This window comes from Beta vulgaris, chromosome 8 (assembly GCF_026745355.1).
Source record: "Beta vulgaris subsp. vulgaris cultivar EL10 chromosome 8, EL10.2, whole genome shotgun sequence".
In the NCBI taxonomy this organism is placed as follows: domain Eukaryota; kingdom Viridiplantae; phylum Streptophyta; class Magnoliopsida; order Caryophyllales; family Amaranthaceae; genus Beta; species Beta vulgaris.
This window is the reverse complement of record NC_079209.1, coordinates 38,344,823-38,358,577: the sequence shown is the minus strand read 5'-3', so window position 1 is coordinate 38,358,577 and position 13,755 is coordinate 38,344,823. Positions and strand designations below refer to the sequence as shown.

Here is a 13,755-nt window from a genome sequence, read left to right as displayed (position 1 = left end):
TCTTAGTGAAGGCATTGGTGGTAGGACAGCTTGGTCAATAACTATTCTATTTGAGTAATAAAAAGATGTTTAGAGTTAGTTCAGTAAAAGTTAACTGCAGAATGTTATGTGATTGTATTATTATTTATCCCTGCATGGTATTTATTTAGTATCATGTTGAGAATGCTTATGTTTTAGTACGTAGTACTCAGCTTTGCTGATTACGTGCTTTATTTGTGTGTGTGATCATGGCTTTCCTTTATTGATCATGTGATGATCTATTTTGGTGAGCAGATTCAGTAAAGTATTGACATTACAAGTTCGTAGATGTGCATCATTTGGAATCTGGAATGAAGAGAATGTGTAACTAGTTATTTTATTTTCTGCATTAGTAGGAATATACATTAATAAGTTGGTTTGAATAAGACTCCTTTAAATTGTTGATTTTTAAATACTTATTTATTTATTTACTTATTTATAATAAAAGGTTAAGGTCACTTATATGTTTTCTGCTGCAAAATTCTAAATAATCCGATACGTTATCGCACGGGCGATAATACTTGGGTAATTCTCTACTTTTATCTTATAAAGGTATTCCTTAAAAGGGAGAATTATCGGGGTGTTACAACCACATAATTCAACTACCACGAGATGACATCAACATGGGTGTCTAAGGTTGACGTGAAGGAGTTCCTTTGCGGAGAGATATTGAATGTTTCATTGATTGAAGCATTCATGAGGTATAACATTTGTACTTATGATATATATGAACTTCCTTTGCAATATCTAATAATATTTCTATGTTATGTACTTGGTTGTGCTTTGAGTTGAAGACTACTCTAAGATTATCCTTGTGGATGCGATCAGTTTGGGTGGTTATGTCCAAATTTCGTCCGAGCTGACAATTGTTTGCAAAACACAAGTGAGGTTAAGGAGTATATTTGGCTATTATGTCTCAAAATAGCTAAACGTGCACAAAATAAGTTCATATTTTTCCCTTGTTTGGAAGAGTATAATTCTTAACCTTGCATCTATTTTTACCACTTAATAATTATTATACAATACAAGTACTCACATGATTGCTTCCTAACTTTTTTTTTTTTGGGATTTTAGTCTCCATTGGTCGCTTCTTATGATTTATACTTCAAACAAAACAATTTATCAGTTTGATTCTGCATCTCCAGATCCACCATCTCCATGGGTATGTTTGTTACTTAAAATGCTTATTATTAGCATAACGCATTTCACTAATTTCATCCTTTGCCCACTTTTCACATGAAATTAACGTAATTACAGTTGTTTGAAAAAGGTTGAGAGAGAAGGAAATGTTCCTCACTGGAAAGCAATGAAGGTAATACATATTATTTAAGCTGCTTCTTTCTTTTGCAAAAAAACAAACATGTATGTTTCTTACATAATTTTTAATGTAATTCTATAATTAGTGTGCTTAACAACCCGGAGGAACCGAGTGCGGCTACTATGTGTCTAGGTTCATGTTTGATATAACCTCAAGTTGCTAGGAAGTTGTGGGTCTTGATAAGGTATTTTACATAAACAATAAGTAGCTCAATTTAGGGCCGAGTTTAGCCTAGTAAGCTCAAGTTTTTTTACTTTCCTGCATTTAGCCACATCTTAGGTCACATATACTTATGACAAGTACATATAGACCCATTAGAGTCAATTGAAATATGTTCACATTATTTAGGACCCATTTTAGGTAAATGTATGTGATTTAGGGCCGATATTATATTTTCATGTTCATTTTTCTTAATTCCCACATTTAATCCCATGTTAATACATGTATAACTATAATAACAACATATTTAACCATTAGAGTCAAGTAAAGTCCACTCATATGCTCTCAAATCCATTTTAGGTATATAAATGTCATTTTGGGTAAAAACAATCACATTTCAGACCGAATTTAGCCTTTTAAATTCAATTTAATTAGTTTAACACATTTAGCCACATGTTAAAGCACATACAACTCTACTAACAACATGTAGAACTATTAGATTCAAGTACCATTGACATGCTTTGAAACCCATTTTGGATAAATTAACGTCATTTCGGGCCGATTTTGGCCTTTCAAGTTCAATTTATTTAGTTTCCCACATTGGCCACATGTTAGGACATATAAAGTTCTAATAGCAACATATATAACTGTTAGAGTCAATCAAAATCGTTTTTCATGCTTTGAAACCCATTTGGTTAAATGAAGGTCGTTTCGGGACGATTTTGGCCTTTCAAGTTTAATTGACTTAGTTTCTATCATTTAGCCACATGTTAGGACATATATAGTTCTAATAGCAATATATATATATATATATATATATATATATATATATATATATATATATATATATAATATATATATATATATATATATATATATATATATATATATATATCCATTAGAGTCAAGAAAAACAATTTTTCATTCTTTGAAACCCATTTTGGGTAAATGTAATAGCCCTGTTTTTGAGAACGTTTTATTAATGATAATTATATTTATTGAGTTAATTATGTTTCGAAAATATTTATTTTATTTGTGATGTGGAATGTGAATTATATTGTCGTGTTCGTAATATATATATTTATTTAATTTTATGGTGTTATTATTGATATATTTTGGATTTTAAGTTTAAGTTGAGTGGTATTTGACCCAAATAGGAAGTCAAAGTTGGTCTTGCACCTCCCATTTTGTCGGTTTAAGAAATAAAACCCCAACCCAATTGTTTTCTTCTTCCCCGTAAAACCACAAACGCAAAATGAAACCCTCCCCTGTTCTTTTGCTCGACGAACCGAAACCCCAACCCCAGCGAAACCCCAGCGAACCTGACCTCCTCATTCTCGTTCGCCGTCGCCGCACGACTCTCTTGCCTCACCGGAGCCGTGTCGAACCACCGCAGCGCTGTCGTCGCTGCTGCTCTATTCTCGTTTTCCCCCTATTCGCGCTGCTGCTACACCGGTGTTGCTGTTGTGTTGACGATGTCGTCGCGCCTTTACCGGTGATGGGTCGCGCATCCTCTTTGGTGGTGCGACCGTGAAGACAGCCCACTGCTCGTGTTCTCCCTCATTTGCCGTCGTTGTTGTTGTTGTTCTAGCTGTGCTGCCGCGATTGTTGTTGTTGGCTGTCGGTGATGTTGTTGCACTGTTTCTTCTCTCTCCTTTCGCTGGTTGTTGCTGCCGGAGCCGACCCCTCTCCTTGGCGTGTCTTCCCTGCTCTTGAAGCAGAGGTAAAGACTAGTTTATTCTCTATTTTTCTCTTTAAATTCTGATTTTCTTATTTGTTAATTAATCCCAAGTTGATGTTGTTATTGTTGTTATTGCTCTGTTGTTTGTTGTCGTTGTCGCACAATTATTACCGTTGTTTTAATTAGTTATAGGAGTAGTAGTTATTGATTGTTGTTCTGTTGTTGGTGGTGGAGGTGGTGGTGTTGTTGTTGTACTATTCGATTGTTGTAGTAGTTATTGGTGGTTGTTCTGTTTTTATGGCACTGTTGTGGTTGGAGTTATTGTTGGTCCTGGAGGTCTTAGTGTTGTTGTTGTTATGATTGTTTGTGGTTGATGCTGCTGTTGTAGTTGTGGTGGTGGTTGGTGTGGTTGTGCTGATTGGTGGTGTGGTTGTATGTTGGTTAGAATTGTGATTATTGGATGGCAAGTTCAGTTTACATAAGCTGTAATTAGGGAGTTGAATGATAACTGTATGTAGACTTTATGTTGAGAAGGCGTTATTCTTTTATGTCCTAAATCTATTAGTTTGAGAATTGAGTAATTAAGGTTATTGTCATAAAGCATCTGTAAATTAGGAATTAGTTATGGTCTCGCTCTGCAGTTTAGATTAGTTTAAGAATAGTTATTAATTATCGATATTGTTGTGAGGTGATTGTGATTGTGGAGTTCAAGTGAGAGCTGGTGATCAAATTGTCGATGGACTTGGAGGTTCATTAGTAGAGAATTGAATTGCAGTTCATGTAACTTTTATGTTCAGTAAAATCATTTACTCATGCCCATGTGTGAATGGATCTTTATTCTATTTTTGATACTTAAGTTCGTACTATGGCCATAGTTATGAATGTGTTGATTCTGGAAATGTTATTTGATGAATATGAATACGAAAACTGTTTTGCTGGCTTAGTTTATGAACTGAAAATAGAAAGTGGGCAAGGTATGGGTGGAGGATGGTTACTTTTTGACCTGATATGGTCGGCTACGCTCCATAACGAACCTTGGGGGTAGTATTGCTGGGCTCCATAACGAACCTTGGAGGCAGTGTTTGTTCTTTGTCCAAAGCCTGTACTTTCCACTGACTTGTTTAAGAGAATGAGCTATGCCAGCGTTGTAATGAAATGAAAATGATTTGAGAAAATAAAATGTCTATAACGGGCTGAAGTAAAGGTTACGAGTTTTCCACTCATTTTGGAATTGTGTTTGTTTTGTATTTTCTTCTCTGAATTTGCAGGTTGGTATCAAGAGCTCCAGAATGGAAGTGAAGCAAGATTATGATGTCGACATAGATTTAGGATTGAGTTTGTATATAGATAGCTGATTTGAAAATAGTTATTTATGTTTCGTTGTATATGATATTTGAGAATATTATTGGAGATATTGGTGTATTTAAGGATATTTTTCCGCTGCGAAGTAATTTATCTGAGTGTTAATTCTTGTTTATGGATGTTGAGTGTGTTTCGCTAGCAGCTCGGAAGAGCGGGCTGTTACAAGATGGTATCAGAGCAACCTTGCGACCGTATGCCTAGTTAGCTACCTAGCGAGGGTAAAAGGTCTTTGGGATAGTTCGAAATTGATTTGGGATTATTAGTGGTTGAGAATTGATGATCAGGAATTAGGAATATTGAAGCTTTAGTTTATAAGTGTTTGCGCTTTTGCGTGTGCTATATGATTTCATTTATGTAAAGGTGTAGTGTTTTGCATTGTTAAAGATGTTATGTGTTTCGAGAAAAATTGTATTATTTGGTTAAGTAAAAGAATTTCAAACGAGATCTCTATGAATGAGATGTCTGGATCCTATGCTGAAATTTTGCCCCTTTTGTTTTCTTTGCTCCTCGATTATGATATTGAGTTGAAGTGGAGATACATAAGTTGATGGTAGAATTGAGGTTGAATGTCTGATATCTTACAAGTTGAGATTTTGGTTTTATTTAAATTCTTATTTTCAAGTTTCGAGGACGAAACTTTTGATAAGGGTGGTAGTATGTAATAGCCCTGTTTTTGAGAACGTTTTATTAATGATAATTATATTTATTAAGTTAATTATATTTCGAAAATATTTATTTTATTTGTGACGTGGAATGTGAATTATATTGTCGTGCTCGTAATATATATATATTTATTTAATTTTCTGGTGTTATTATTGATATATTTTGGATTTTAAGTTTAAGTTGAGCGGTATTTGACCCAAATAGGAAGTCAAAGTTGGTCTTGCACCTCCCCTTTTGTCGGTTTAAGAAATAAAACCCCAACCCAATTGTTTTCTTCTTCCCCGTAAAACCACAAACTCAAAATGAAACCCTCCCCTGTTCTTTTGCTCGACGAACCGAAACCCCAACCCCAGCGAAACCCCAGCGAACCTGACCTCCTCTTTCTCGTTCGCCGTCGCCGCACGACTCTCTTGCCTCACCGGAGCCGTGTCGAACCACCGCAGCGCTGTCGTCGCTGCTGCTCTGTTCTCGTTTTCCCCCTATTCGCGCTGCTGCTGCGCCGGTGTTGCTGTTGTGTTGACGATGTCGTCGCGCCTTTACCGGTGATGGGTCGCGCATCCTCTTTGGTGGTGCGACCGTGAAGACAGCCCACTGCTCGTGTTCTCCCTCTTTTGCCGTCGTTGTTGTTGTTGTTGTTCTAGCGGTGCTGCCGTGATTGTTGTTGTTGGTTGTCGGTGATGTTGTTGCACTGTTTCTTCTCTCTCCTTTCGCTGGTTGTTGCTGCCGGAGCCGACCCCTCTCCTTGGCGTGTCTTCCCTGCTCTTGAAGCAGAGGTAAATACTAGTTTATTCTCTATTTTTCTCTTTAAATTCTGATTTTCTTATTTGTTAATTAATCCCAAGTTGATGTTGTTATTGTTGTTATTGCTCTGTTGTTTGTTGTCGTTATCGCACTATTGTTACTGTTGTTTTAATTAGTTATAGGAGTAGTAGTTATTGATTGTTGTTCTGTTGTTGGTGGTGGAGGTGGTGGTGTTGTTGTTGTTCTATTGGATTGTTGTAGTAGTTATTGGTGGTTGTTCTGTTTTTATGCACCTGTTGTGGTTGGAGTTATTGTTGGTCCTGGAGGTCTTAGTGTTGTTGTTGTTATGATTGTTTGTGGTTGATGCTGCTGTTGTAGTTGTGGTGTGGTTGGTGTGGTTGTGCTGATTGGTGGTGAGGTTGTATGTTGGTTAGAATTGTGATTATTGGATGGCAAGTTCAGTTTACATAAGCTGTAATTAGGGAGTTGAATGATAACTGTATGTAGATTTTATGTTGAGAAGGCGTTATTCTTCTATGTCCTAAATCTATTAGTTTGAGAATTGAGTAACTAAGGTTATTGTCATAAAGGATCTGTAAATTAGGAATTAGTTATGGTCTCGCTCTGCAGTTTAGATTAGTTTAAGAATAGTTATTAATTATCGATATTGTTGTGAGGTGATTGTGATTGTGGAGTTCAAGTGAGAGCTGGTGATCAAATTGTCGATGGACTTAGAGGTTCATTAGTAGAGAATTGAATTGCAGTTCAGGTAACTTTTATGTTCAGTAAAATCATTTACTCATGCCCATGTGTGAATGGATCTTTATTCTGTTTTGATACTTAAGTTCGTACTATGGCCATAGTTATGAATGTGTTGATTCTGGAAATGTTATTTGATGAATATGAATACGAAAACTGTTTTGCTGGCTTAGTTTATGAACTGAAAATAGAAAGTGGGCAAGGTATGGGTGGAGGATGGTTACTTTTTGACCTGATACGGTCGGCTACGCTCCATAACGAACCTTGGGGTAGTATTGCTGGGCTCCATAACGAACCTTGGAGGCAGTGTTTGTTCTTTGTCCGAAGCCTGTACTTGCCACTGACTTGTTTAAGAGAATGAGCTATGCCAGCGTTGTAATGAAATGAAAATGATTTGAGAAAATAAAATGTCTATAATGGGCTGAAGTAAAGGTTACGAGTTTTCCACTCATTTTGGAATTGTGTTTGTTTTGTATTTTCTTATCTGAATTTGCAGGTTGGTATCAAGAGCTCCAGAATGGAAGTGAAGCAAGATTATGATGTCGACATAGGTTTAGGATTGAGTTTGTATATAGATAGCTGATTTGAAAATAGTTATTTATGTTTCGTTGTATATGATATTTAGAATATTATTGGAGATATTGGTGTATTTAAGGATATTTTTCCGCTGCGAAGTAATTTATCTGAGAGTTAATTCTTGTTTATGGATGTTGAGTGTGTTTCGCTAGCAGCTCGGAAGAGCGGGCTATTACTGTAAATGAAAGTCGTTTCGGGCCGATTTGGCATTTCAAGTTTAATTTACTTAGTTTCACACATTTAGCCACATGTTAGGACATATATAGTTCTAATATCAACATATATGACCGTCACAGTAAAGAAATATCATTTTTCATGCTTTGAAACCCATTTTGGGTAAATCAAGGTCGTTTCGTGCTGCTTTTGGCCTTTTAAGTTTAATTTACGTAGTTTCCCACATTTAGCCACATGTTAGGACATATATAGTTGTAATAGCAACATATATAACCATTAGAAAGAAAAAAAATATCATTTTTTATGCTTTGAAACCCATTTTGGGTAAATGAAGGTCGTTTCGGGACAATGTTGGCCATTCAAGTTTAATTTACTTAGTTTCCCAAATTTAGCCACATGTTTTATATGGTATTCCTCGATAACGAAGTAGGGGAGGGTCGTTCTTTCACCACCGCCGAGATAAACGAGGTTCGGGATTTGATAGCATGTTACATTACCGACATTTGCATGTGAAGATGATGTCGCAGCTTTGAGTTTTTTTTTTTCTTATTATCTTACTAGCTACTTATTTTTTTATGTTTATTTTCTATTTTAGTACTTATTACAACTTCATTTGTAGTACATTCACAAACAATATTATATATATATATATATATATATATATATATATATATATATATATATATAGGCAAGATCACATGAGAATGCTCATTACATGAGAAATGAGAATGAATCTCAACCACACGATTGGTTTAGAGTTACAACACTTATTCATTAGAGTTATATCCCTCTAAAAAATTTAGAATTCAAAATTTTTTTTTTTTTTTTTAATTTTTTTTCAAATATATTGCTTTTGGAGTTACATCACTTTTTCATTAGAGTTACATCACTTATTAATAAGAGTTATAGCGTGTAAAATTCATTCTCATTTCTCATATAAGTATGCATTCTCATATGAACTCACTTATAATATATATATATATATATATTATATAATATATATAATTATATATATATATATATAATAATATGCATTAAAAACGACAAATCAGTTGTCCTAGAAAAAATTATCCGGAAAGGCCAAGGTATTCTACCTCAGATATAAGTCTCCATTACGAAAAATCACCTTCTCCATAGGTGAGCACAAGGTAGAGGCCTCACCTCTAAAGATACCTCTATCTCTATTATATAAGCCAAGGGAGGAGGTGTGGTGTCCTCTTTTGAAGTGACTTAAATACCCTTAATGATCTAATTAATAGAATGAAAAAAATTACAAAAGCAAATCATTTAAAAAATCTCATTCCAACTTGCCATTTAAAACAAGTTTAAAATGGTATATGCATCAAATACTTCAATCAAAAATTAAATGGACAAAATATTTATACCTTATTAAAAAAGATGGCATACTCCCTCCGTTTCCTAAAGATCTTCCCACTTACTGTTCCTACAGATACCAAGGAAAATCAAGTTGTGTGGGGCATGGTGTTAGTAAAGTAGGAGAGAAAGGGTTAAGATAAATAAATAAATAAAAAAAGGGTTAAAGTAGGAGAGAGAAAGAGAGTAAAATTGAATTAATAATGTAATAGTGGACCATATGATAGTGACATGATAGGGTAAATAGGGAAATTAGTTTTGCCAAATAAGGAATAAAGCAAAAGAGGGAAGATCTTTTGGAAACACCCTCAAACGGAAAGAGGAAAGATCTTTAGGAAACGGAGGGAGTACATAACGTGCACATGCAAAAACTGAACATTCACTACCTTTGATACTCTTTAATTCAGTTAAACCAACTCATTATTTTTGTTCTTTCTGTTCAGTATTCATTCACAGAAAATTAATGTTAACAATCACTCACAACATTTTTATTTTTTTACATTAGCGAATTAATATATCTAAATTCATCTAACTGTTGAATTTTTCACATTTAAGTTTAATCATAAATAAAGTACGAATGGAGTATCTAATAGAATGATAAATTTTGAAATTAACGCACGCATCGCGTGCATATAAAGGCTAGTATATATATATTATAGGGGCAAGATCACATGAGATAGCTCCTTACATGAAAAATGAGAATGAATCTCAACCACACGATTGGATCAGAGTTACAACGCTTGTTCATTAGAGTTATACCCCCCTAAAAAAATTTGAGCCCCAAAAAAAATTGTTTTTCGAATTTCTTTTTCTAATATTCTTTTTTTTTTTTGGAATAACATCACTTTTTTCTTTAGAGTTACATCACTTATTTTCATAAGAGTTATAGCACGTAAAATTTATTCTCATTTCTCATGTAAGTATGCATTCTCATATGTATATATACATATATATATATATATATATATATATATATACATATATATACATATATACATATATATACATATATACATATATACATATATATACATATATACATATATATACATATATACATATATATATATATATACATATATACATATATATATACATATATACATATATATATACATATATATATATATATATATATATAACATAAACTGATCCGGTTCCCTAACATAACCGGATCAGTTGTTGTGCTTTGCACACAATTATATTGGCGCCAAGATGATTTACTGATCCGGTTCTTAAGGAAAACTGGATCAGTTAATGTGATTAACTTATCCGGTTTTTAAGAATCGGGTCAGTAAATACTTTACCAATCCGATTTTGGATCGGATCAGTAAATAATCGGGATCTGCGACGAGTCCGCCTGATGCGGACCAAAATCAATAAGCCCGATTTTGACCGCATCAGATGGGATTTTTTCTACTAGTGGTGACGATTTTTGTTGTTTTAAATCTGAATTTGGGTTCTTCATGAATTTGACACTGAAAATGTCTCAAACGTTTTTTTGCTATGATTGTATCCATTTTTTTTTTTGAGGGACTCAAACTACAAATTGTTTTCCTTGCTCCGTGTTGATCAGTTTATAGATACTTCATTCTCGCGTATAGTTATAGTAAAAAAGGGGTCAAAAAGGGAAAAAATAATAATTGTGTCAAACATTAGAAATCTTAAAAACACAGCACATATATTAACCGAAATTTGAATTTAAAAACAGACCACATAAATACCTTTTTAGAAGCGATGGTTGAACTTGATATTGTCTGCAATGTAGTTGGATTACAATGACTGCTTGGGGAAGTACCTTAAATAAAATTACTAAAAAAAATTGATATTGCATAATTATGAAGAACAACTCGTTGTTTTTATACTTGGTTATTACTTGTATATTTAGATGAACGCAACTCATAAAGATAGTAAAGTGATTGAGAATTATCTATTGTCTGTGATTTTCACTCTTACTCCTCTTGGTTTGTTTTTTATACTCTTCATTTGTTTTCATTACCCATTAAATAATATAAGCATACCAATAAATGTATCAATTTATGAGAAAAATAGTACCTTTTGAAGAACAAAGTAAATAAGAAAAGAATTACCTTTTGACTTGTTTTTTCCATTGAGAATTGCAGTTGAGAGTTGACAATGTTGTCTTTTGTTTGCACATAATGGAGAGGATGAGATGAATAACTTTTAACAATTTTGGAGCGTTTAACTGTTTTTGCAAAGTGAAAATTGATATTTGATTTTATCGATTAGTTGGAGTTTCTCCCACTATTTTAGGGATTTGAATTATTTTTTTTTCAAAAAAAATTGGGTTGATAATCTGGTTAATGTGTAATGCACATTGTACGGTTTATTAAGTTTTAAAAAGTATCAGAAGTTGGTTGCCTCCATATTTATTGTTCTTTTTTTGGTGTCTTGTATATATAACTGTAATTTTCAATATTTGGTGAGGGTAATATAGAGGTTTCTATAGTTTGGTGTCCTCTCTTAGTTGCCTTATAGAATAGAGATTTTCATTCAACACATAAAAAAAGGCATCAATTATCAAATATTTGTCTTTGTGTCATCAAACATCCAATGTATCGCTAGGGCATTAATGGTTTGATGGAATACATTTTCAAAGAATAATGACTTTGCAAGAAAATTAGAGAGTAAAGTGATAACTCAGTTGGTTAGAGCTCCATTTCAAGTTTTAGAAGATCTTGGGATCGATTCTCATCACCATCGTTGTGGCTCTCTAAACACCATAAATAAACTTTGCGAGAAAAAAAATATATCAATGGAATACGCAAATTGTAAATTAGATTTCATTTAATTTGTTTGATTCATTACATGACACTTAAAGAGACAAAGGAATATGAGGATTGAAGGGGGAGGATGAATGGGAAAGAAGGAGTATAATAGTACAAGAATGACGACAAAAATTTAGAATGGAGACATTTTCCACCATTTATAAATCAAATTAAACGTAGAAAACAGAGAAAATCACTTTCGATTTAAATAATTTCCACTTATCTAAACATTCTCTAATTAATTATAAACAAAGAAAGTATGCATGGTAGAAGAGTTTCTTATAGGATTATATAAGTACTATAAGCGGAATTTCATGAATCTAATTCATAAGCACTTAAAACAGCAACACGTGCATATACAATCAAGGAGCACATAAAAGTTCAGAACTAACCTTTATAGCGTGAATTCCACAAAGCTTGTATATCCAGGATAAAGAACCCCAATTGGGATTCCTCTACTTAGTCCACCAACCCGGATCAACATTGCACCAATGCTAGTTGGAAGGAAGAAATTCTTCTTCTACTTTAATGGAGTTTTTGTGACTTTAGGAAAGAATATGAGACAGAAGAACAATAAGAGATATATTGTATATTCTTTTTATTCCTTAACAAAATATATATAAGCATATTTAGGTTAGAATAAATTTCCTTCTCCCCTCCTTTTGGCCGGCCACCCCTAGGGCCCTTTATGGGCTCCAGGTTTCTTTTGTTAATCCAAGGTTTTAATGTGTGACATAATAGATCCATTATATTGGGCTTCGAGTTTATTAATTTCCTAACCCAAAGTTCTATAGCATTCTCTAGCAAGATGTATAGATGAGCCAATAGAACGAATTTATTATTTCCATAATACGATCCATAATATAATTAGTAATTGCATTTTAGTCAAGGACATAAATCCTTCATTTCTTCCTTCTCTTCTATTATGTTTTGCTCTTCATAAAATTAGTGTGAAAAATGTGCGATAGGAATTCATGGTGACTTCAAGAATGAATAAGCATGGCATTCTTAGTCGTTAAGAGAAATTTTAATCTTTATTGAAAATATCTAAAGTTAATCTTATTAAGATTTTTAATAAAAAAACTATGTACGCATAATAATTTTTAGGTTCAGATGGAAAATTTTTGCTTTAAGGTGACGACAGAGGGACCCAATAGTTTTAAAAAGGAAAAATTGACAATAGAGGTCTGAACTTTGGGCGATAATTTTTAAAAGGTTTAAACTATTGATTAACCTGTGTAGGTCCCAACTTTAGGGGGTCTTAACTTTTAGCGGGCCTCGGTGATTTGAAACTGACGATTTATTTAAAATCTCACCTAGTTCCTACTTTCCTCCCTCTATTAACCCTTTTGGTGTGACTCAAGTTTTACAAGTTATGACCTATTAAGCAGTTTCAAGCCACTAAAGCCCGCTAAAAGTTAATACCCCCTAAAGTTGGGACCTACACATGTTAATCAATAATTCAGACCTTTTAAAAATTATTACCCAAAGTTGAGACTCTATGGTCAATTTTTCCTTCTAAAAATAGTTGTCAAGAAACAAGGCAGTAATTTATTAATGAATATAAAGCCATCTAATTAATAGATGTAGCAATAGTTCATAACTTCGTAATCATAGGTACTTCTTATGTATATTCATCACATTCGTATATCACATGCATGATATATTTAAAACTAATTTTTGTTTATTTGTTCCTTGGAAACTTTTCATTTGTACATTTTGTTCATTTGTATGATTTCAAATGAGCAATGAATAAAAAAAAAGGCTTGGGCGTACCTAGAGGTGGCCATTGAGCGAGCCTAAGCGGATCCAGCCCTAACTCGAACCATAAAAAGGCTGGCCCGACCTGAATCGCTAGATGACCGGGGTGAACCGACCTGAAATCAGAAAACTAAACGGTTTTTCGTGGGTCAAATTGATGAGTGAGGAAACCCGCCCGACGCTAGCCCTGAACCGGATCGTGAACCCCACTAAGCCCCGAACCGGAACGTAAACCGTTCTCCACAACAAGAATCCGCCTTTATAGCGTCTGACATTAGCGTCCGTCAAATAAATCAGACGGTAAATGTCAAAATACCGTTCGTCCTTCACTTAGACGCTCAATAGCATCCGCTTTTCAACATTTAGCGTCCGCTTAGTAG

The 13,755-nt window shown here is 33.9% G+C and overlaps 2 long non-coding RNA genes across 2 annotated transcripts; both read left to right on the top strand.

Moving 5' to 3' along the window:
* Positions 1 to 2,460: 2,460 nt before the first annotated feature.
* Positions 2,461 to 4,651, top strand: LOC125492610 (uncharacterized). Its single transcript, XR_007269257.2, has 2 exons — positions 2,461 to 3,956; positions 4,445 to 4,651. It is a non-coding gene; the product is annotated as an uncharacterized LOC125492610 (long non-coding RNA).
* Positions 4,652 to 4,945: 294 nt separating this feature from the next.
* LOC125492558 (uncharacterized) lies at positions 4,946 to 7,360 on the top strand. The gene is made up of 2 exons (XR_007269177.2): positions 4,946 to 6,711; positions 7,198 to 7,360. It is a non-coding gene; the product is annotated as an uncharacterized LOC125492558 (long non-coding RNA).
* The last annotated feature ends 6,395 nt before the right edge of the window (positions 7,361 to 13,755 follow it).